This window comes from Amblyomma maculatum, chromosome 3 (genome assembly GCF_055883805.1).
Source record: "Amblyomma maculatum isolate TAMU_Amacu chromosome 3, ASM5588380v1, whole genome shotgun sequence".
NCBI lineage: Eukaryota > Metazoa > Arthropoda > Arachnida > Ixodida > Ixodidae > Amblyomma > Amblyomma maculatum.
Window position 1 is genome coordinate 122986662 of NC_139346.1, and position 23845 is coordinate 123010506.

Sequence of the window (23845 nt, forward strand, 5' to 3'; positions counted from 1 at the left end):
ACGGCGTGTCTGCATGGACCTGAGCGAATGAGGTCCTCAAGCTTGTCCATGTAGGACTGTCTTCTAATGACATTGGGAGCATTATGGGCGAAGTATTTAGGGAACGCTACCTTAAGGATCTTGGCGTCCTGCGAACCGCAATGTCCATACGCTTTGAAGAAGAACTTTTTGGGCTGTGCACTTTTTCTTCAACAAAACGGTTTACGGTTCTGTTCTTTCCTTTCTCGTGTTTTTCTTTTTTCTTAGGCCTCTGCATACGGATGTCAATAGATACCTCAGCTTCTCACGCTTGTATCACCAGCCTCTCTTGCTTCCAACACTCGCCCGTTTTTAAGTGAGCGCCAAAGAAATCCCGAAAGCTCAAAGTTTCTCAACTTTCTCCTTTGCTCTGCCAAGGTGTGAATGCGAACGAGTTGCGATTTGGCTTTTAATCACGCATATAGTCCACTTCCGTATAACTGAAATTAAACCGTGAGTGTCAGAGAATGAAAGGAGTCCAAGAACGGGGTTAACGTTTCTCCGCTTCTGCAGAATGAGCCCTAACTCCGGCAGTTAACTTTTGAGCGGGTTCCTTATTTTAATGCGAAAGCATTACTTTGCTATCTTCACAGATTTCTGTCCTCCGATCGTGTCCGCAGACCGTGTCCGCAAAATCGTGTCCGCAGCAGTTGTGAGTAATTAAAAAGTGGTAGAGGTTGATGAGTGGTGTCAATCGATAGAGGGTGACGTAATGTTATGTCCGAAATAATAATTAGGCCAAAAAGATAATTAGGTAAATATTTATGATAACTGGTTTACAGGAAAGGAAAGGCGCAGTATCTGGTACACTTTATTTATTTATTTATTTATTTATTTATTTATTTATTTATTTATTTATTTATTTATTTATTTATAGGAAGGAAAAGGCGCGGTAACTGTCTCACTTGTTTTCTGTGGACACCGCAACCGCGCCGCAAGGGAAAAAGGGAAGGTGGGAGTGAAAGTGTAAAGAGAGAAAGAGGAGTCGTAGTGAAGGGCTACGGAGTAATTTCGACCACCTGGGGATCTTTAACGTGCGCTGACATCGCACAGCACACGGACGCCTCTTCGTTTCGCCTCCATCGAAACGCAACCGCCGAGGTCGGGTTCGAACCCGGGTATGGTACACTTGTTCTGTGAACACCTGAACCGCGCTGTGAACACTTGAACCACGCCGTAAGGGAAGGGGGAAGGTGGGAGGGAAAGTGAAAAGAGAGAAAGGGGAGCAGTAGTAGATATGACGTGAAGGATGTGACGTCACGCAACCGGAAGTAGAGCAGAAAAAGGGCATAGGAAGGGACTGGCGCACAATTTGAAAGTACCAGACTAAAATGAGTAAACAAGAAGTGAATTAAGCAATTAGAAGCAACCAGAAGTAACCAACAGCAGCATCCGTGCTTTCGCATTACTCCAATGCACATTCTGCAGCGCTCTTTAATTTTGTTATTATTATTTGAAGATAGTACACTTTAATCGAAGTCAGTCCTGTAGCAACATACCTTGTACCAAAGTGGTCGAACGCTGTGAGGAATGTGACCCCAAGATTCACTTTGCCCGAACAATTGGTAAAATTCTCATGAACCTCACAATGCTGCTGACTGTACACCATGCCGATATGCTAAGTGCTAAGCAGAGTGCATACACAGAAAATATTCTTGAAGGATTGGACAAAAATAATAGATATACTCATTTCATAATGATTATTGGAAAGGCCTTCATGTCCCTCCAGCCGAAACATAACCTTGAATGTTTTAGTTCATCAGCTCAGTGCTCTCTAAACGGTTCCCCCATGTTTGTTGTTTGCGCCTGCAGTAGTGCACATGTAATTCAGTTCCCTGGTAAAAATACGGCTGTACTCTCGGGTACGCTACGTACGGCAAAGTCACGTCATCTTTGTGACGTCAGGGCGAGAACAGCTCCCATCAAAGACAAGTCTTCAATCGGAGATTTCCTAATGATATTGTCCGGTTCTGCTGGATGACTGACTAACTAAACAGGTAACATTCCCCAGAAGCGTATGAACTAAGATGAGGGCACAAGCTAAGTTGAAGAGTTCGGGAAAAGCAAAAACAAATCAGTACGATACATCGCGATCTATGGGAATCAGTTAGGTAGTGAGCCACTCTTTACCAAGCAGTAATTCCAGGTCTAAACCACGACATAAAATGCGAAAGTCGCGTGATTAAGCACATCTATTGGATTAAGCTGGCTACGAAATTGTGAGCTGTCTATTATCTGCCTTACTATATGGACAACTACCTTCGAATTGTAGAAATTCTCACTAACCAAGCATATAGAGATCCTTTCAGCATACATACATCTGATCAAAATCCAGACTAACCAAAGGAGATGTGACACGACCGAGACGAGGCTATCCACAGTGTAGCTTGTGATACTACAATTAAAAGCAGAGATGCCTTTGATAGGCAGTAAGTGAGCTATGTCGAACATGTAAGAAATTCAAGTTGACCGTATCTCATTTCTTGAAAGGTTGAGGGAAAGGTTGAGGGTCGCCGGAGAAGGGGTAGGCAGCGAACGCGTTGGTTAGATGGCATCCTCGAGGCAGTGCAGATGAAGTTATGTGATGTTAGGAAGATAGTGAGAGACCGGAAAGCGTGGCGTGACATGGTCCATATGGTCACGAAGAGTCGGACACGACTGAGCGACTAAACTGAACTGAACTGTATCTCATTTGGAAACCAAAAGTGCAATGTCGCTTGAACTAAGCGTACCAACTGCAGATAGTATAACCCGCCATCTCTCGCGTTCAGTAGCGTCTAATTCTGGTCTGGAAATATGGCTTAAGGGGTCTGGAGAACGGTAAAACGCATTGGAGAGTGGCAGGGCTCAGTCTGGCTTTGATGAAAGTGAAATCTCTGCTGAGACACGCTCTTTCAAAATATTTATATGATTTATGATTTCAAGAGGACGTACGCATATTCTAATTTATTTCTATTTTCAGTTCTATACTTCAAGGATTCAAGAACACCCCTTCACAACACACATAAAGGCAAACATCTCTATGCATAAAAGTGTGTCGCACTACTTCTAAAAGAAAACAGTGCAGAATTGTCAGACTCTGTATATGAAATCCCCAACATAGAAGCAGATATAACACTTACAATATTTCTACTTGTCCAGCGACAAATTTGTCTCTGCTTGGTATACGATGTCTGTGCTGAGTGTAAGGACACAGGTTGCGTCGTTTTTCGTGCATGCGCTTAATCAGGAAGCCTACATAGGAGGAAAATTGGAAAACCATCAGCTTCACAATGCGATAAACTCAGTTGGCTGCGGCGCATGCAAAGCAGCGAGTGGGTCAGCTTAAGCGTTTACCCATGCCTCGTTCTTGTGTTAAGGAAACACTGCAACGAATACTGAAAGTGGATTGCACTGTGATGAGATGTTTCGCTTTAAACTGACCGGGGCTTTAATCGAGATATTCGACATATGATCAAGATATTGTATACGGCAGTGATACAATGTGCGAATTGAGAGTGGTCAACCGCCCTAAGACATTTGCACACAGCCGTAAAGAGGTCCACTGGCTAGGCACCTGTCGATGATGGTTACTAAAGCTGAGGATGATCATTCGCGTGCTTTATTGAACACTGGTTGGCGTTTATGGGGCCACATAACTGCTGAAGAGCTAGAGACTCCAACAAGAAAGTTGATGAAATCGTCACTAAACGTTTGCAAATGCCAAGACTTAAGCAAAACCGTGCTGTAAATTATAAGCCCTGTGCACACGCGCGCGACATCATTGCTTCGGCACTACACCAGAAGTCCGTAGCACAGCACTCGCTACGTTTTTGGCCGGACAAGACTCGACCACACTTCCCAAGCCACCTTACACTATATGCAGAAATAGCCAAATAGAGGAGAAATAAAAGGGCGCAACGTGTCCTCTGGCGCCCTCCCTAGCCACCTTGGCATGGATTTTCATTGCTAAAAAATGCAGGATATCTGTTGTCGGACAAAAAGCAGATTATCAGTCCAACCCAAGCGAAGTCCTCGAAGCTACCAAGATCTTAACAGAGTTTTCAACTTCCTATAATTTGTGTGCTCAAAATTTCTAGTATCAGGGTTAAGTGTCTTCTGCGATTGCTATTGAATGTTTTTTTTTTTTTTCAAAATGGCAGCAAACATATACGGGATGCCATACTGTTGGAAGCAGGTGGCATTAAGCCTCTGCTTCCAGCAGTATAGCAATCCGTATATTTAGTGAGCGAAAATCTACCGCAAGAAAACTCTGCACTTACAGGGAGTACGCTAGGGGACATTTTTGTTTCCTGATTTTTTTTTTGTTGTTTTTTTTTACTGCCTTATAGAATAACTCGTGTTCAGAATACACAGCCCCGATCACTCCCCATTTAATTTCTTCCAATTTTTAAGAATGAAACGCGCCCTCAAAGGACACCGATAAGAAACCTCTGAAGGCTGTCAAAGGGCAGCAACAAAGCCGCTTAATGAGCTTCCAGGAATTACCTTCCATGAAGACTATATAAACAGTCGGAAGCTCATTCAACTCAATTCGCTGATTGCCGCCTAGTTTTCTGCACCATGCACCTAATGTTCTGAATATCAGGTGCATGGACAAATATTTTCAATTAAAATCCTTACTATTTTTACACTCAGTCTCCTTACTTTCAGCACAGACCCTGCAGGTTCATGGACCACAGCCTCCAGATATACTTTTTTAGTACTAACAAAGAAACATTATTAGAAACAATGGTCAGTTGTATCATATGCTAACCATGCTTACGCACCAGGTGAGTGAGTGAGTGAGTGAGTGAGTGAGTGAGTGAGTGAGTGAGTGAGTGAGTGAGTGAGTGAGTGAGTGAGTGAGTGAGTGAGTGAGTGAGTGAGTGAGTGAGTGAGTGAGTGAGTGAGTGAGTGAGTGAGTGAGTGAGTGAGTGAGTGAGTGAGTGAGTGAGTGAGTGAGTGAGTGAGTGAGTGAACTTTATAACCTGCTCGGGGATCTTTTTCTTCGCCTCTTCAACCGAGGCTGACGAGCGGTTGGCGCCCCCAGTCCAGGGGACCACTGGCTTTCGCCAGTTTGCGAGCTCTTGTGACCAGGTAGAGCTGAGCCTCCGGGTCAGAGCTGGCCAGCAAAGCCTCCCACTGTCTTTCATTTGGGTTTTCAATTTTTTTTTTAGTTGATGTGAGCTGCATTCCCAAGTTATGTGGTACAGGCTAGGGGTCTTCCCGCACCACGGGCACTCGTCTCTGAATGTCGTGGGATGCATCATGTGTAATATGTGTAAATTAATGAAGGTGCCCGTCTGTAGCCGCCTCAGATCTATGGCCTCCTCGTTGCTGAGCTTTTTATGCGGCTCCGGATATTTAGTTGCCTGTTGCCTGCACTTTCCGCAAGCCTCTGTAGTGTTGTAGTATTGTGGTGTAGTCAGGGTCAAGCGGAAACAGGTCCTCTGTCGCGAGACTGTGGGGCGCACGGTAGGTTGCATGTCCTCGGGCTACCCTGTCTGCGCACAAATTCCCCGTGATCCCTGCATGCCCCGGAATCCACATTAGTGTTTGAGTGTATTGTTTTATTAACTCGCTTGTGGAAGTAAGGATTTGGTGTGCTACCTTAGATAATTTACCCCGTTGAAAATTTCTGCACGCGGATTGAGAGTCCGACAGTATCGTCAAACTCTCTCCCGTTTCTCTTCCTTGCCTAATGGCCCGTACGATAGCCACTTCCTCTGCCTCCGTGACTGTACAGTTTTGGATCGAGGTGCTAACTACCTCCCGGCCTTCGCAGTCTGTTACCTTGGCTATCGCCCTCTTTGCGTTGGTTTCGTATAAGGCTGCGTCGGTGAACCTTGACGTGTCTTGTTGGCCGAATGTTTTTTCATAATACTCTGCCCTTGCCTGCCTCCTTCCCGGGTGTAGGCGGAGGTCCATGTTTCTTGGTATGGGCCGAACTCGGTACCAATTTCTGACTTCCCGCGATACCTCTGTTGTCTTGTTATAAGCCTGTAGGTGCGTGCTATATCCCAGTCTTTCCAACACCCGTCTTCCCGTCCTCGTTTGTAGACATCTGTTTAGCTGTGACTTGATTTGGGCTTCTGCTAATTCTTGTATTATATTGTGCAGACCCAGAGCTGCTAGCTTGTGGTTCGGTGTGTTCTTGGGGAGCTTGAGTGCGGCCTTGATCGCCATTTTGATGATGGCGTCCGCTCTGTCTTCCTCTCCTTTGGTCATATTGAAGTAGGGTAGAGCATACGCTACTGTGCTAATAACGAGGCTTCGGACAAGTTTGAGTGTGTCGGGCTCCTTCATCCCCATCTTTTTGCTGGTCACCCGTGCTATCATTCGGGCGGCCTGCTGGGTCGAGGTCTTGAGCAGATTAAGTTTGTGTTGACACCTTTTATTCGATTGGAGCCACATCCCCAGGATCCTCACGGTTGTCTTTTCGGGTACTGTCTCCCCTTGAAGCCGGATATCGAGCTTGTGGCTTTGATCTGTCGGATCAGAGCGTTGCCCTTCCCTCGCCAGACTCTGATCAGTTCTGATTTTCTTGACGAGCACTCCAAGCCCTCTGCTTTAGATATTCTTCGATGACAGATGCTGCTTCTTGCAGTTTCGCTTCCTTCTCCCCGAGTGACCCTGTGGTCGTCCAGATGGTGACGTCATCAGCATACACAGCGTGCTGTATGCCCTCCACCTTCTCGAGGCGCCTGGCCAGGCCAATCATTGCCACGTTGAACAGCGTGGGCGAAATGACTGCTCCTTGAGGCGTCCCTTTGTTGGGCGGGGAGAAGGTTTCTGTTTCTATATTACCAATCTTGATTTCGGCCGTCCGGCTACTCAGAAAGCTCCTAACGTACTCGTAGACTCTGGTTCCACAGTTAGAAACGTGGAAATGTAAGAACATGTGCAGTCTTCTTATCTGATGAAAGAGTATCAGCACATCAGATGTCCACGATGCTTCCCAGTGCTGAAGTAGACTTCCTTTAGATTACGGGAGAATATTAGCTGCACAAACAAATATTTTCAATTGAAGTATTTTCTTTTGTTTTACAGTTACTCTCCTTACTTCCAGTATGGACTCCGTGAATTCACATAAACATAGGTGGCTCCTGTTTCGTCTGTACATGGCTCCACTTCATACTTACTCATGCCAATTTTTGTCGCAATGATACAGGCGAGACGATTCGTACTGCCTTCTGTTTAGACTCACAAAATTAACATGAAGGAGCTTATTATACAAGTACAGTGACTTTTGATTTCCATAATGCGTAGTGTACGAGCAAACTGAGGCCTCATGTGTAAAGTGTCCATCAAAACTTACTTTAAACAGACAACTATGTGAATAAATTTGACATACATGCTAATATGTATTACAGAGACAACCCTTCAGACCTCAGCTCACAAGATCTCTGTCTCGAAGATGTCTGCATCATGAGCAGCTGCGAGAGGTGCCCCTAACAAGATATCCTCTACACACCTGTCTTTACGGCAGGCATTGACGCCGATGGGCGGCTAGTAGCCATCGGCACAATTTCCTGCCCAGAAACAATGCCAAAGAGGTCATGGCAAGGAGCTTGCATTGGGTTCTGCCAAAACCAAGACAAGACGGCTGCAGTTTAAGTAGGGCCACAAAGTGAGGCTCACGAGGTGAACATTGTAATGGCACAGTCATCCCCAGGTACTGTAGAAATGTGAAGCATGTGGATGTATATAAGTGACATTTCTCTTCTGATTAGCGGCGGTCAAAACAACTTTCGGCTGTGTCCTGTTTCCAAGCATAGGAGAACATTATTCCTGGTTTTAAAAAAGTCAGTGGCAGCTGGTGTATTACCCAGTTTAATCACGTGCCCCGTCTGAGCGTCAGTATTGAATCCTATCATACATGGTAAATTGCTGTCGAATCGACTGTATTCACTTTATCTTCGTCCCTCAGTGCGATCTGCAGAACCGCAGGTGACCAATGGGAAAATTGCTCATCCTTCGGGGTTAGACAGGACGCAACACTAGAGCTGAGTTGCATAATTTTCCAACTTCTTAATTTTGCCATCTGCGTCAGTTCGAACTTCTCTGCATATTGTGCACACAAAGGGCCTAAGAAGAGCCCTTGGAACTCCTCGGGCTGCAGCGAACTATGCAGCTCTCCGTAGTTCACTAGGAAAATCTCTTTCCCATGTCGGTTAAAAAAAAAGAAAAGAAAGGTTGTTAATGCAACTGGGTCAGCGCGGAGGGACGGTAGCTGAGAGGCAACTTCTACAACTGCTTCGAAAGACTTTTGTGTCCCAGTCCTGCTTGGCATTCATTCCGCTTTGTGCATTAGTTCTTGGATTTCGAAAATGAAGCAAGCAATTCAAGTCACCTTTATCATTTATAGTCCCAACTGCAAGTTGACATCTGCTCCCGTTCGTGCTAACTTCCGTCACCTCTCGTTGGCAGCGCGTTAACTCGTTCTCTAGCAATTTGATCTGGGGTATATCCATCATCTTGCGTCTTCCGTGATGGTTGCTTGGACAAGAGCCGTGAGCTAACGGCGCATCGTTTTATAATCCTTCTTTGAATACAGCCATGGCCATGCTAATCACTCATCTTTTTTTTTCTTCTCCACCCGTTCTCAAATAGCAAAAATTGTTCTCCTATTCCTTAGCTGCGAATCTTTGTAATTTTCTAGAACTGCCTTTTGCTTCAGCGACCAGTGTTCCATGGTACCAGTACTCAACGCCACAATATCGACCACGGTAGAACAGGTAGGTCACGTAAATTTCGCGAAATTGTTAACTGTTTTCACGTGCGACAGCATGTATTCGACATGGAATAAATATTACCTGCATAACAGCAAGTGTGCTCACCCTGTAACAATATGACTCAATATTTATGTCTTTAAACATTTTTATCTTTCAAGACTTTTGTATTGTAGATGCAGTCTGTGTACGTGTAGTGTATATTTACAGCAAAGCGGAAGCGTATATTTACACTCATTCTTACACGTCGCAACAAAAAACTTCATCGTCATGAATATCTTTTGATACGCTGTTTGTCCAAGCTTTCAAATTATCCCATGTTTTAAACTCCTGGCAAAATACATCGATTGCTTCAAAGGACCAAACTTAAAAGTTGCAATAAAAAGACAGGCGAGACAGATGTGGAACAGTGAAGAAAATCATTTTGAAAAAATTTAAAGTGACTTAAGTCAGCTAGGCCAGGATACACGTAGTGAAAGCTAGGGTTTGGCTTGGTTGACCTTAGTCCTCCAATATTTTAGGGTGCACCGGCTAAGCAACTGAGCCCTGTCGAGGTTTTTTATGTGTGTAAAGCAACTTGTTTATTCAATGTTAGGCTTTATAGACACGAATACCGATCGGTGGTCTGTATAGTAGTTTGCTACGTCTGAATTTTGAATACGCAGTATCTAGACGTGATGGTCTCTTTTTGGTAATGAAATCAGTGGCGCTTCCCCATTTGGTGTCTTAACGTGAGAATCCTACGTCAAATTAAAATCAAACTTCATCTTCGTGCACTCGCAGAGCTTCGAATGCTTGCTGTATTGTTTTGGACGGTCTTTTCCTCCTTGTATTTCGGCAGCGACGAAGACGGCTGGTCTTCAGGCATCTCCGACGCTCGCTGAGCACTCCTTGCTTCATTCGCACGTTGTCGGGCGGCCTCGCGTCATGCGATGGCTTCTGGATCCGTCGAAGCGTCATCGCGTAGCCTCCGCTGGTGCCGTTCACAGAATGTGCGCTCGCCGTCCGCCTCTTCATCCATTGCGCGTTTATCTAGCCAGCGCAAGGGCCGCGGCTTATATCCTCAGCTGTGTGGTAGGCAAATGATCACGATGAGTAGGATGATGAGCACAGAGGAGCCTAACGTCACGTGCGGGCGCCGCGAGGAGACCTGCGCGGCTCGGCGCAACCGGTTGTCATGGTAACGGCGCATGCGCAATTTGGCTCCAGCTGGGCACCATGAAATGCGCTTCTGCTAGCCTAGTGTAGATTTCGCTACAAAAAAAAATGTGAGAATACACAGGAAGCGTTCGAATAAGAATGGCTGCGTGTTCTTCAGGTTGAAGCAGTCTATAAACTATCTTCAACTTACAAAGGGCACTTCGGGAGGGGGAATTGTTACAGCGCAGAAACAAAGCGCAGGAAGTAAACATTGTTTCGGTTCGATGTCTTCGAAAAGAGATATAAAACATTCTTTACAAAACAGTTGCTAGGTTACAAATTTATTTAATGGTTTTTGATATAGGAATGAACAACCAAAAAAACCCGCAATAATATCCTGGTGCGAACAAATGGGCATAGAAGATAACATATTTTCACAGCTTCACAAATTGATCTGTCGTATGGTTGTTAACGTGAATTATTTGATTTGACAGCGGCCACAGCTGCCACCTTTTTCCAAAATGAGAAAATCGAAGTATTCGTCGTTCTGTACTACACATCAGCACTACAGCGAAATTTTGAGCAATACCCTGCTTCAACACAAGCAAAGCGAAATTTAAGCCACTTTTTTGTTCTCGCCCTTTTGCATTATCCATAAGGAACTACGCGCAGCATCGTCTGTTTTAACTTCATGTAGCTTTCCTTCCTCTGAACAGCCATTTTTTTAATGTGTTGCTGTTATTTTGGCTGTTTTTCGCAGGTTGTGCTCCGTGATGTTAACTGGGCCAAGTGCTTTGAACTAATATCAGTAATTCAGTAATGCCCATATAACTGAACACATGACTCAAGAATCGAAATCGCTCGGAAGCTCTATGGTAAATCTAAACTCCGTCTGCGTCAAAAGATTACAGGCGCCACCGGACCAACAATGCATAATCAAGACATTGTGACCCCTTATCGTCCCCCGGCTTGTTTACCTAAGCAGAGACGACGGGCAAACTTCCTGGAGCAAATGAAGCCTACAACTTCTCTTCGTTTCATGCAGAGGAGTATGCGTACCACGACAGTTATCTCTCGTTTGATGGCTGCGCCCGCCTGGCATGCACTTCCTCATTCAGGAAACGGCAAAGGTCAAGAATTTTTTTACCGACCTTGGAACAGATTATTGTAACGCTCCCACGACAATCACACGCATCTGCGCACAGAGCGGCTCCCTTCGCCTTCCTACACCTATGCTACATTCTTCGCACAGAAACAAAAGAACTGCTCGCTGTAAAATTGGTCAGTTCGTACTTGACCTCCCTTTGATGGTCAGAATGACCGCCTTCAGAGTAAAAGGCGCACAAAAAGTTGCTTCAAGCCGTGCCCCAAAATTATCTGAGTTGTTTAAATATTCTTCTCTGCATGAGTTTTAAAACGGCGTGCTATTTTGTCTGTGGTATATTACGTAATTAATTTGATTAATTTTTGCTGCTTTCAAGGATTAGTGCAGGCCGACGTATCAGAAATATTTCATGTCTTCTCAATGCGCCTTTCTGTGTTTTCTGAGAATCCGGAACATAAATCAAGCAGGGGCAACTCGCGAAATAATTTTGTCTCGATGACATCCCAGAGCTATGCGTTGAAAAGGCAGAACCATTTTTCTCTCTTCATTAACTTCGGAAATACCCAATGAAAAGCACCCTAAACTGATTACTATCAACTCTCGTTTTGTACGGGTCTATTTAATGACTCTTCGAATCGTAAAGTCTTCTGTGTGCACTCTAAAATCTATCCACTGGTTGTAGAGGTAGAGGGAGGCATGAAACACCCCCACGTAGGCCCCAAAATCACTACTCATTTAAAGGATTTACGGCTTGCTTCACCAGTGGTTTCAGTTCGTTTTATTTTATCGCGAATTTTCTATTCAGGTCAGCGAGCTAGTAATATTGTTTGGAGTTTCATTTTTGGCCTTTTTTTACCTGGGACGAGAATATTTCTTTTCTTTTCGTAGATTAAAACTTAGTTTATGAAGCGCGTGATGCGGAAGTGGGCACAGTTCTAACTTCTCATCTTTCTCATCTCATTGTATACGTATCTTCAGCAGAGGTCAGTTTTACATTTATGTCTTTTTTCGTTTCCAACTTATACCAAACGCAGAAATCAACTATTCGACATCAAACACCAAGCAAGCATTTACTTTGATTTTTTTTTAGCACAAACACTATCCCCTAATTCATTATTGATATAAACAGCGCGAACACGAAAACAAGGGACAAGAAACAAGAAAGCCACAGTACATGCGCTGACTCACAACTAAGCCTAAGCCGTTTACTCCAAGGCCCAGAAAAACAAACATGAAGAAAACGAAACAGTCACGTGAAAAAATCCCCTGGGTTCACTTGCTGCATAAAAATTACTTTAAAAAATCACTTAAAAAAGACACCTCTTTGCTTGAAAGAGCAAGAGACGTCTTGCTGACACACTTATTGTCCGTTGAAATAAAATATGCTTCCACTATCTCTCTCGTTATCTTCTCTTTGTGGCGATATAAAATCTTAACACTGTCAAACTTAGGAGTGCACTTCTTCTTCTCCTTCTTCATTATTTCACATGACTGGCAATGGGATACCAGAAAAGTTTTGTCCTTTCCAATTTCCAAGTTGTTACAGTGTTCCTGTAGTCTCTTATTTATACACCGTCCGGTTTGTCCTATATAACTGGCTCCACAAGAGAGTGGAAGCCTATACACAACACCTGTCTTGCATCCAACATAGGGGTTTCTATGTTTCACCCCACATTCTTGCTTCTTCTCTTCTCTTTCCCTTTGAACAGCCGGGCAGATCCTCTTCATCTTGAGCGGGGCGGTCAATGCGACGTCCACATTATACCTCTTGCCTACATTTTTGAGGCAATGTGGGCGTCGCACTGACCGCCCCATTCAAGATGAAGAGGATCTGCCCGGCTGTTCAAAGGGAAAGAGAAGAGAAGAAGCAAGAATGTGGGGTGAAACATAGAAACCCCTATGTTGGATGCAAGACAGGTGTTGTGTATAGGCTTCCACTCTCTTGTGGAGCCAGTTATATAGGACAAACCGGACAGTGTATAAATAAGAGACTACAGGAACACTGTAACAACTTGGAAATTGGAAAGGACAAAACGTTTCTGGTATCCCATTGCCAGTCATGTGAAATAATGAAGAAGGAGAAGAAGAAGTGCACTCCTAAGTTTGACAGTGTTAAGATTTTATATCGCCACAAAGAGAAGATAACGAGAGAGATAGTGGAAGCATATTTTATTTCAACGGACAATAAGTGTGTCAGCAAGACGTCTCTTGCTCTTTCAAGCAAACAGGTGTCTTTTTTAAGTGATTTTTTAAAGTAATTTTTATGCAGCAGGTGAACCCAGGAGATTTTTTCACGTGACTGTTTCGTTTTCTTCATGTTTGTTTTTCTGGGCCTTGGAGTAAACGGCTTAGGCTTAGTTGTGAGTCAGCGCATGTACTGTGGCTTTCTTGTTTCTTGTCCCTTGTTTTCGTGTTCGCGCTGTTTATATCAATAATGAATAAGTACCAACTCGCCCAACAAAGTATCTTGGTATACTATCCCCTGAAACAACTGTCCAGAATCGCCGCATATTCGCTTCCACTGTCAAGCCAACATTGTTTGTTTACCACTGCACTTCCGGGGCCTCCATTGTGAGTTGTTCTACTTTTCTCCCAGTAAAGCATTTTCGACAGGCGTCTACCTCACACATTCATATCTAGGAAGAACGAAAGGAAGAAGATGGTTTGCACGGTATGAAAAAGAACTGAACAAGGGTAAATGGGATACGCCTCAGGTCGCAGATGAGCCAACGTTTCGACAAGTGGACAAGTGCGACCTGAGGCGTACTCCATTTACCCTTGTTCAGTTCTTTTTCATACAATCATATCTAGATATAGCAAACCAGTTCCCTCCAAAAATGACTGATGTATCACAGGGTAGAATAACACAGGACATTAACTTGTACCATGTTATCGCTACTAAAAGTAAGCGTTGCGTCTCAAACTATAATTCTGAAATATACGCAGTAAAGAACGCATTCAAACTACGTGTTTCCAGATAACATAATTAGGATGCACTTGGATATTTTAATTTAAACCATGAATAGATTCCTTGAGTAGAGCTGACTATGTCAGCTGTCTTGAAAGCAGACCTTATGGCGTGATTAACTGATCAGGTGAGTAGTTTCGCACAAAAGGCTCTATCGTTAGCTGAATTTTGTACGGACAGGGAGAGCCGGGATTTCTCAAACACATCACGCTGCAAATGTAGCTAGGTGATGGCACCAAACGTGTGACCGCCATGGCTCAGAAATATTCGCACGGTTTTCGCTAGGTTTTCCACGTATGTTAAAGAAACGTTTGAAATAATCTAAAAGAAAAGATAAAATTAGGCCCTCAGGCGAGGTGAGCTCAACATATCCCAACTTTCAAGAAACAGCAAGCCAGATACCTTTATCTACTTTCTTGACTCTAGTTGAATAGTTATCTCGAAGCAGCAGATTTTCCAATTCAGCTTTCGACATCATTGTGTATTACACAAAAGCAAGAGAGCAAGCTAGAGCTGCAAATAAAACGAGTGCTATCCCTGCCCATTTGTTTTATAACACTATAGTCAGGCTCTACCAAAAACACACAAAAAAATCATCGGCTAAATAACCTTCAAGAATGATTGGGAATAGAAAGTTCGTCTAAAGCTAAAGGTTGCAATTTTTTCTCGCCATTCTCGCCTACGATTCATCCTTTAGTGACTGTGTTGGCTTGAGGCCGAAGGTATACCTTAATGATACTTGGGCCGTTTATTTGAATTGATGCAAAGAAAATGATGGCAGCATTTTTGTTTTTTGCAACTGCTCAGCGGACTTTACTGGCTTGGCATTAACTGTTTTCGGTAATCAGCTAAGTCACACCTGTAATGGCTTCTTATGCTTTGCTTCGCTTCGATATAGTTTCCGTGGGTAAAAACAAATACATATGCAGGCTTTTGTTTGGCTGTTGTGGTTGCAACGTCAGCCTCTCTCAGCCAATGGGAATTAAGTGACGTCACTAGACAACATTTTTTCTCAATACCTACAATCTCCCATGCTTCTCCGCCAGCCATCAGCATCTGCATCCGTAGCCAAGTGTCTTGATCATCGGTCTCGTATGTGGACGACGTAAGCTCCGATCCGCGCTGTCAACGGTTGCCGACCTATTTACAATGGCTGCACACAATCATGCAGCTTGGTGCGCGAGAATTCTGGTCGGATATGTCATTTTACATCGATATTTGGCGCAGCTGCCCTGACAATATTAAGATCTCATCGGCATCTTCATAATCAGAAGCAATCATATCCACCTTGTAGATGATATATAGTGTCAGGAATCAGAACGTACCAAAGGGCGTTTAAAGAAACTTTTGCCAGCAAGAAAGGCATTGTTTAAGGTAGTATCGCATCTGCTCTTAATGGCAAGCTTGGCTGTTCCCCTAATTCAAGCATCGAATCGTGTACATTCTTAATAAGCTATGGAAAACCATGTTTAACATAGCTTTCACTCGTATGACTAAGTTCAAGCCAAGCTTAAACTCTCACCTATTTTTTTTACACTAGCTGTGAATAATAGCCTCCACGCTGCTTTATCTTGCTCGAATACTCACGAAAACCGCCTCTATAGTGTTTCCATTAAGCTCGTCCTTAACGTACAAAAACTATGAGGATGCTTAATCTTCACCTTCAGAGTAGACGGGATAGCGTGCGGTTGTTTGCTTCATCTACTGTTTCAGCTACGCTTGAATAGGACGCAGTGGCTCAGCACATTACGTACGACAGACTACGACACAATTACCAGCCATTTTCGACATTTTACTTATGATAGGCTACGGCGCAGCGAGTCATCACCTTTTATTCTTTAGCTAAAAAGAATTGTGGAGCAATGGCTGAGCACTTTTATTTATTTTTGTTTATTCTATTTAATTTTTGTGACTTATAAGCAGTCCTTTGAAATTGATAATTTTTCAATCATTATTGAATTTAGTATCAAACTCTCATTATTCCTCCTACTTTCCATCTAGCACCTACTAAATGCCTTCATTCTTCCTACTACGTTTCGAACACTTCAGACAACTCCCGACCCCACCCGATCCGAAACTGGTGTACAGCTTCGGCTTTTCGACAGAACGAGTTTGATGCGCTTCGCTTAAAGTTTGTAACAGCATTAATATTCACGGTTTAAGTATCTGCAGTGTGCATTTAATGTATTTCCCGCGATCAAATTCTCTGTTCTCTTCGACTTATGTATTTGCTTCCATGGTTTTCAGGTATTCTAGATATTATTACGCTGCTCCTCTGCGCGTGATCTCTAGCACAATGATGTTGCGCACCTCACTACCCCTTACACACTCTTGCTTCCTGCTAAGAACTGAATTTTACATATTCCACAATTTCCACAATCCACAAAAACCCAGTTCCACATTCCTTATAGTACTATGCAACAGTCATTCCTTTTGTGCAGTGTTCGACTACTTCCTATCAGATTAGCGTACCGGCTTAGATAAATCCTACTCATTACACCTCGTCAATCGATTCATTAGTTTGCCTTGATTCCTATCGATAATATACATTCATTATTGCGGACTAGTTGGTACTTTAGCATGGATTTGGCACTCGGATTAGTATCATCCGGCAGTTGTCCCACCCTTGCCGAATGCGAGAGTCTTGATATTTTGAAAATTGGCTGCGCCCTTTACTGCTTTCGTGGGTGTCATGTGACTTTGTTGACGTCATCACGCACTTGACCTGTCAGAGAATATCGTTACAGAGAGAAACTTTTTGTCAGTCAAAACAGTAATGCTGCCGCATATAAACACTATGACAAGCCTACCTTTTCAGCAGACATCAAGGCAATTTGATGGGGTCGGTAATTTTTTTTTTTTTTCATTTTTGCGAAGCTTGATGTGAATCTAAAAAAGAGCTCTATATGTGGAGAAAAAGATGCGCGGACGCTAATAAAGTGTCATGTTTGCTTAAGAAAATGAGTACGTTCTCTTTTTGTATAATTCTCTCGGAAAATGGGGCTTACAGCGTTGACAGTTTTTTCTGGTACATTATAATCTCAGGTATTTGTTTTGCGATGTGAAACGTTTCTATTTATACGCCACAGTACCCGCTACAGAATGTGCAATTAAAGCATTGTCTTCAGAAGCGACACTCTGCCAAATGCACACTTTTTCGCTTTCCGAAGCTAATATTGTGTTACTTAGCATCCTAGATACCGATTCCTACATTAACACACGGGAACAACTGCTCATACAATGGTCGAAAAAAAAGTAATTCGTGCTTCGTAGAGTACAAGAAAAGGTTGACACTTTCTTACGGACTGTGCTTTCGCAATTCTTGGTCTTGGGAAATGAAAACAGCTCATCAGTATTCAAAAACAAGCGAAGATATTGCGACCACTTTTAAAGGGGGGGGGGGGGGGTGCATAAGTTTTCAAAACTCATCTCTTCAGCTTCTTCTAAGACATCACTTCATGTGAGGAGTGATCTGGTACACCTAAGTCTTTCCCTTATCATTTTCTCCTCGCTGCAGGTTAACAATTATAAGAGAAGCATTTCGGTCCTCCATCAGTTTGATGTTCTCGCCGTTTATATCTGGTGGCATTTTTTAAGACTCATATCTCACCATATATTTCAACTTCGGGCTTCATTTCTGGCCAAAACTCACGATTCCTTGATACTGGTCTCCTGTAACAATTGGTACCTTTCTTTAACATTAGCGTTTAGACTAAGCTACGTGTGAACGTGTCAGAGCTTCTTCTGTTAGGGTTTTTCTTCATTTACTTCAGCCTCTCGCTGCCCATGAAGAGGAAACGCAACCAACATTCTCGTTTAGTACAGCTTTCAAGTCACTCGAGGCAAACGTTACGTTACTATTGCTGAATAAACCAGTCGGGCATTTCTGGCTCTCTATTCTGAAGCTTGTCTGCGTGTCCGAAGCATTCATTCACCTATGCCCCATTGCGTTCGATGTCTCTGCCTTTAGCTATAAATTGAATGTTCCCGCCAGACTTTCTGCAGCCACGGGCATCCTTTTCGGCGGGAGGACAGAGGGTAAACCCACGAGGTGTACCACGCCCCTGAATGGGCGCTCCACTGTAGATATACTGGCCAGTGACAAGGCCAACTTGGGCTACGCAATTCCTCCATGGTGGGTCTTCGCGACAGGCTGGCACAGCGTTAGAAGTTATAGCGCTAGCGCGCTATGTTTTCCTATAAACTCCGCACATTACACAAAAGTAGAGCGACTGAAACGGCCTCTTAGAGCAAAGGTTGACTTACACGCTTGCGGATGTCCGGGCTGCCGATGAGCACGGTAGACAGAACGCAGTGGTATGACTTGCTAGTTACTCCTCTACATAAAATTGTAGTGGCCAGAGGGTACTCTACAACTATCCTGATATTACGCTACCCGGAAGCTTGAAAGACGCGCCTGAATCACTGAAAATAAAACGTTCCCAGTCGCATTGGCAACCAAGACGTAATCGGCTCAGGAAACGTCGATGCTATATAAGAGACTACGACACACTGAACGAGCAGCTTAATAGGCCAGTTGCTCGTTTATCTCTTAGTTTTCTCCTGTTTTAGCAGTATAGCATAGGGCTTTTAAAGCGACGGCGAAGGCTCTAATGCTGGTTTCGGATCCTCCATTTGGCTAATTGTTAAATTACTCCATGCCTCCTGCGCATGCATTTTAGCGTCACGCATGCTCATTGGTTACTATGTGCCTATCATGTGCATCATTCCACACGTAGCTCTTGTAACCAGACTACATACAGCATCCGTTCAGGTGAAATATGCATTGCCCATATATATTCTCTACTTGTCGGCAGTCGACAGGTTAATATGATAACCACACTCGTTATATGGTGCCTGTTTTGCCTCCCTACAATTGAGCAGTACATAATGCTTGGGTTCAACTCCATGCCGACAACCGCTTACTATTAAGGTGCCATCAGGCTTTGATACTTGTTCTCAAAAACATTGGCAGTGGCCTAACTCTGCTATGCCTGCAATACGTAGCGTAAAGCGTAAAGCGCCCGCAGCAGTGCGCTCTGGGAAGATTCAGTCTACCAAGCCTCTCTCGCGGCCTCTCTGGGAAAGCGTCATGTCATGACGGTGCATCGCGCGCCCCTTGTCGAACACAACCGGCATTTCATTGAACGACTAAAGTTCACCGGCGTTCTATAATTCGTCTACAGGAAAGGAAATGCGCAGTATCTTTCACTCGCGCAATCTCGCTACCATTCTCACTGTAGACAAGGGGAATTGCCTTGTGTGTCTTTTTTCATGTTTTGATCGAAGTTTCCTTTCGTCTTTTGTCGTGTACCAGGCAATAAAGACAAAAAAAAATCCGGAGTGTGCCGCAGTGGTAAAGCGCTGGGCTGGGGATCCAAGGGATGGAAGTTCGATGTCCCGGTGGGAGACAAGGTGTATTAATTTATTTGAAGTATCGATTCAGTTGTCATTGGGCATAAGACTTCTGGTTGGTCACTTCGAATTTGGTGGCTCTCGTGCATGCGCATAACGGACGGCGCACACTCACGCTAAAATTGGCTTTGACCCGCGTGGTGTAGCTTTAGGCTACAAAATTGGCTTTAGAATAGGCGTAAGAAAGTTTTGGCCACGCAATTCTCTAGACATCTTCTAAATCAATAGAGCTTGCACCTGAGACCATACCTGGTGGAATTGTCTTCAAACGTTGCTCACATTTATTTTCGTTTTCGCTATGAACGCACACTCTTGAAGATTTATTTGTACGAGGGTAAAAATTGGTACTTTCAATAATGACTAGAATTACGCGTCTGAGGTAAAAAGTTTTACTGTGTATTTGTTTCCTTCTCAATGCAATAAAAGTGCTTAAAGTGCATGGTTTAGTTCCAGTCATGAAAACAAATATTAAGTCCGGTCATACTACGTTCACGTCGGGTCCTTTTCTGCTTATATTTTATACTTCGACACGAGAAGTAGGCCAACCTTTAGAGTTTTGTTTGGAAGAAAACATAGATAGAGTCACAAAAACTCCCACATCTCCGTACAGTATTAGAACTGAGTTGTTGTTGTTGTTGTTGCTGTCGTTGGTTTACCAAATTGCTACCCCACCTGAAATAAAAAACTACTCATATAGACGCAAAAATGTGGGGGCATGTCCACCTACGCCACTGGAGGGAAGAAAAAACTCCGATAAAAGTACTTTTTCATTCATTGTGATTGCAGCTCTTGTGGAAGGCGCCAGATATAGCTTTATAAAGAATCAAAATGACGAAAGGGTGGTTATGGTGCATTGTTTTCATCCCTCGCGGGACCTAGACGAAATTATCACGCCGTATTCATCACTAAGATGTTTAAACCGATACCACGAAAGATTGAGCAAAAATTGGATTTCGAATTATTTAGCAGGTCAGTACCACGTTGTGAACATTGAGTAGTAAAGTCCTAGAGGACATTACAACAAATCAACACGCGAGCAAAAATAAAGCGTCTATGCTTATTTAACGCTCTCTCTTCCCCAACATTTCTCGAATCGGCTGCTGGTAGGGCATTAATTCTCTTATTTTCACGGCACTCCCTACGAATGATCCAGAAAAGCGTGCTAAATAAACGGCGATGGTGGTCAATAACCATGCAGCTGCTTTCACTGTGGCTACTTGATGGACCAAGTACCACTTTGAGACTGAAAAATGCGTTATACGTTTGGTAAACCTTAGTGTGTCAGACGGCCTGAGATTTTGGCATCAGCCGCTGGAAGATCACGGTTGAAAGCAGGTCCAACGTTAGGCCGAAACGAAGCTTGATTGCGGCTTTCTCTACTCGCTCTCTTTCCGCCCAGCAGAGTGGTAGCGCACTCCGCTAAGCCACAGGTAGCGCGGAACGGCTATGGTTCAGTATAGAACGCCTGCAAAGTGGCTCGACTTAGCGCTCGCCCGACGTATACTCCGGTAAGATCGAATTCCGCCCCTCTCCAATCAGCACTGCAGGTAGCAGTAGTACTTCCCTCTCTCCAGCCGAGGCCACGACTCAGAGACGGCGGGCAAGAAGCCCCGCAGCCTTGGAAGCAATGGAAAGCTGTCGTCGTGCTAGCGCACAAAAGGGGGCGCGGGGAAGTGCGAACACGTCAAGCGATGAACCATCGGTTGAGAAGAAGCATTAAACAGCTTGCATGGCACGCCGCAAAACAAGTTCAAAGTTTCGGTCGAAAACGGGCCTGCTTTAAACTTTTCTCCCATGCCATATCAAGATAAGAACTGAAGGCTTAGTTTTGATTACTCGCTTCATAATGCGCATGTATTACAAATTTATTAAGATAATTCTCAATAATTAAATTCAGGACTCCGCGTTTTCGACATATGCCAATAAACTCCAAAGAATGACGCCTGAGGCAATTTTTTCTGAATCAGTGATGACTGATAAACGTCGAATATCCGAATTCGAAACCGACCACCAGGGGCTGCATTTCGATGGAGGCTAAAATGAGTGGCGCCCGCGTGATATGCGATGTCGGTGCACGTTAAAGAACCCCAGGTGGTCGAAATTTCCGGAGTCCTCCATTACGGCGTCTCATAGCCTGAGTCGCTTTGCTACGTTTGACCCTACAAACCAATCCAAGTCAAACCACTTTGTGGCCTAATTTGGGATTGCCCACCCTTATTTGGAAGGCAAGCCAACTCTACATGGGAGTGGGCCAAGCAGATTTTGAACTTGAGTAGACTCAATTTTCGAATTTAAATTGTTGAAATACGCAAAGTCAATTTTTGCACGGAGACCATCAAGCTTATTGTTCCAACCGTTTCTCACCATTAAAGCGCCTTGAGAGAGCAGTGTGGTAGCACTGTTTATTGATTCACTGCTCACGAAGGAGAGTAGACAAATGCGATGGCATTTAATGTAATGCCCGAAAGAGTTGCAGATAAACATGCATTGTGACCAGCTGCGGCAATAGCTAAATTCTACAGCTTTGGTTTATAGTAAGTCAAGCAGTCCGCTTTCATAACACAAAGAAGCCTTTTTCCCTCAACCACGGTTTAACAGTTAATTTACCGCTGTTGAAAAGCAAGAAAAACTTTTTTGCTGACGATCGTACTGGCATCCTATTAACTCTTTTTTAGACATCCGTACCTCCCCTGCGTAGTGTAATGAAGGATAAACAGGTACGGGTAAATTGGCATCGAGCTAGTCATTATAGAGAAGCTCTTGGGTCATAACACTTAAGTATTCTATTTGGAATCTCTCTTCACTGAAGCTGAAAAGCTACAACCTCGCGCAAAGAAAACCTCTTTTGATGCTTCTAGACGGCACCGCAATTAGGGTAAGTAATGGCAATTTATCTTGGAAACCCATACGCATAAAGCTATCGCGTAAGAACAGAAACTGGGTATTATTTGTGTAAAAATAAATGGGCGAAACTGAGTCCTTCAGTTTTCACTGAGCGAGACAATTTTGTGTGACCGGTCATATTTGAAACCGAACCCCAGACGAAACCCACTAGGAATATGCGAATTTTCTCAGGCTGACGACGCCTGACATGGATAACGCTGTCCATATTTTTGCAGCAATAAACAAATTGAAACAGTTAAAAGCTCTAAACATTAACAAATCAAGGTCATCCCCACATTTTGTTTTCGACTACATACGTTCACGTTCGTCTGTCCAGTATTTTTTTACATTTATACGTTGTCCAAGCGCAAGTTCTAATTTCTTTCCAAGTATAACGGACCATGAAATATTTTCTGAAAGGAAACGTGCCTTGCACCAGGCGCCATTCCAGAGCCCCAAACAGTTGGCCCGGTTGAATTCACAGCCCGTCGGTTTGTGAAATAGAGGAACATCATTGATGACCTCTAAAATTCTCTTTCCGATGGAAAAAAAAAACATGTTTGCCATCAGCATGAGCCAGTATCTTTACATCGCTTCCCATAAGTGTAACTCAAGGAATCCAATCATTCTGAATCGGGTTTAAATAAAATGGCTCCATGTAGACTGCAAATAACAAAGGATAAACCGAACATCGTTGTCGAACAGGCGATCTTACCTGAAAGCCTTCTGGGACCTGTTTGTTTTGCCATGATGCGAGCAAAATTGTTCCCGTAAGCAATTTGCTTCGCTAAATTTGAAACATCCCTGCCTTCCGCCCTACTTTTCTCCGTCTCCTCTCCTGCTCCTAAATATGGATGAGCATATATTGGCATGACGCAGTACTGAAGAAAGAAATACGTGGCTAATCCGGTAAAAACCCTCTTCGAGGCCTAGTTACAGCAATATACAAGCGATCTTCAAACATGCCCTAGCATGACTGCTGGGAAGGTGTGTTTCGCTGGTATATCTCGCCGAGGACTTTAAGAAAGGGCCTGTCAATTATGCCATATGGCATAAGGTGCCTTCCTGCCCACAATTATAAGAGTGTGTCATAAGACTTATTCATGTCGCCTTTCCTCCGCGGTGTATGAAAAAAAAAAGTGGATGTATGACACGTGACGTAGATGTTCACTAAGCGAAGGAGTATTTTAAGGCGTCCGTGTGCTGTGCGATGTCAGTGCACGTTAAAGAACCCCAGGTGGTCGAAATTTCCGGAGTCCTCCACTACGGCGTCTCTCATAGCCTGAGTTGCTTTGGGACGTTAAACCCCACAAACCAACCAACCATTTCACTGAAAATGTGATTTGAATAAAAAATGAAAGATGGCTTAGCTCTGTTACGCCTGGATATATGTAGCGAAAAGCAGTGACTACCTCGGGATCAGAAGAAGTTAATTTCTCCAGTCTTCTGCGCCGTTCGCCAGCAGCTAAACTCTCCTTGGCTTCCATGTCGAGCGCGTCTAAGTTCACCGTCGTTCTATAATTCGTTTACAGGAAAGGAAAGGCAAGCATCTGTCACTAGCGGAAGGCAAGGAGCGCCGCCCGGCGGCGTTAGAGCCCACTC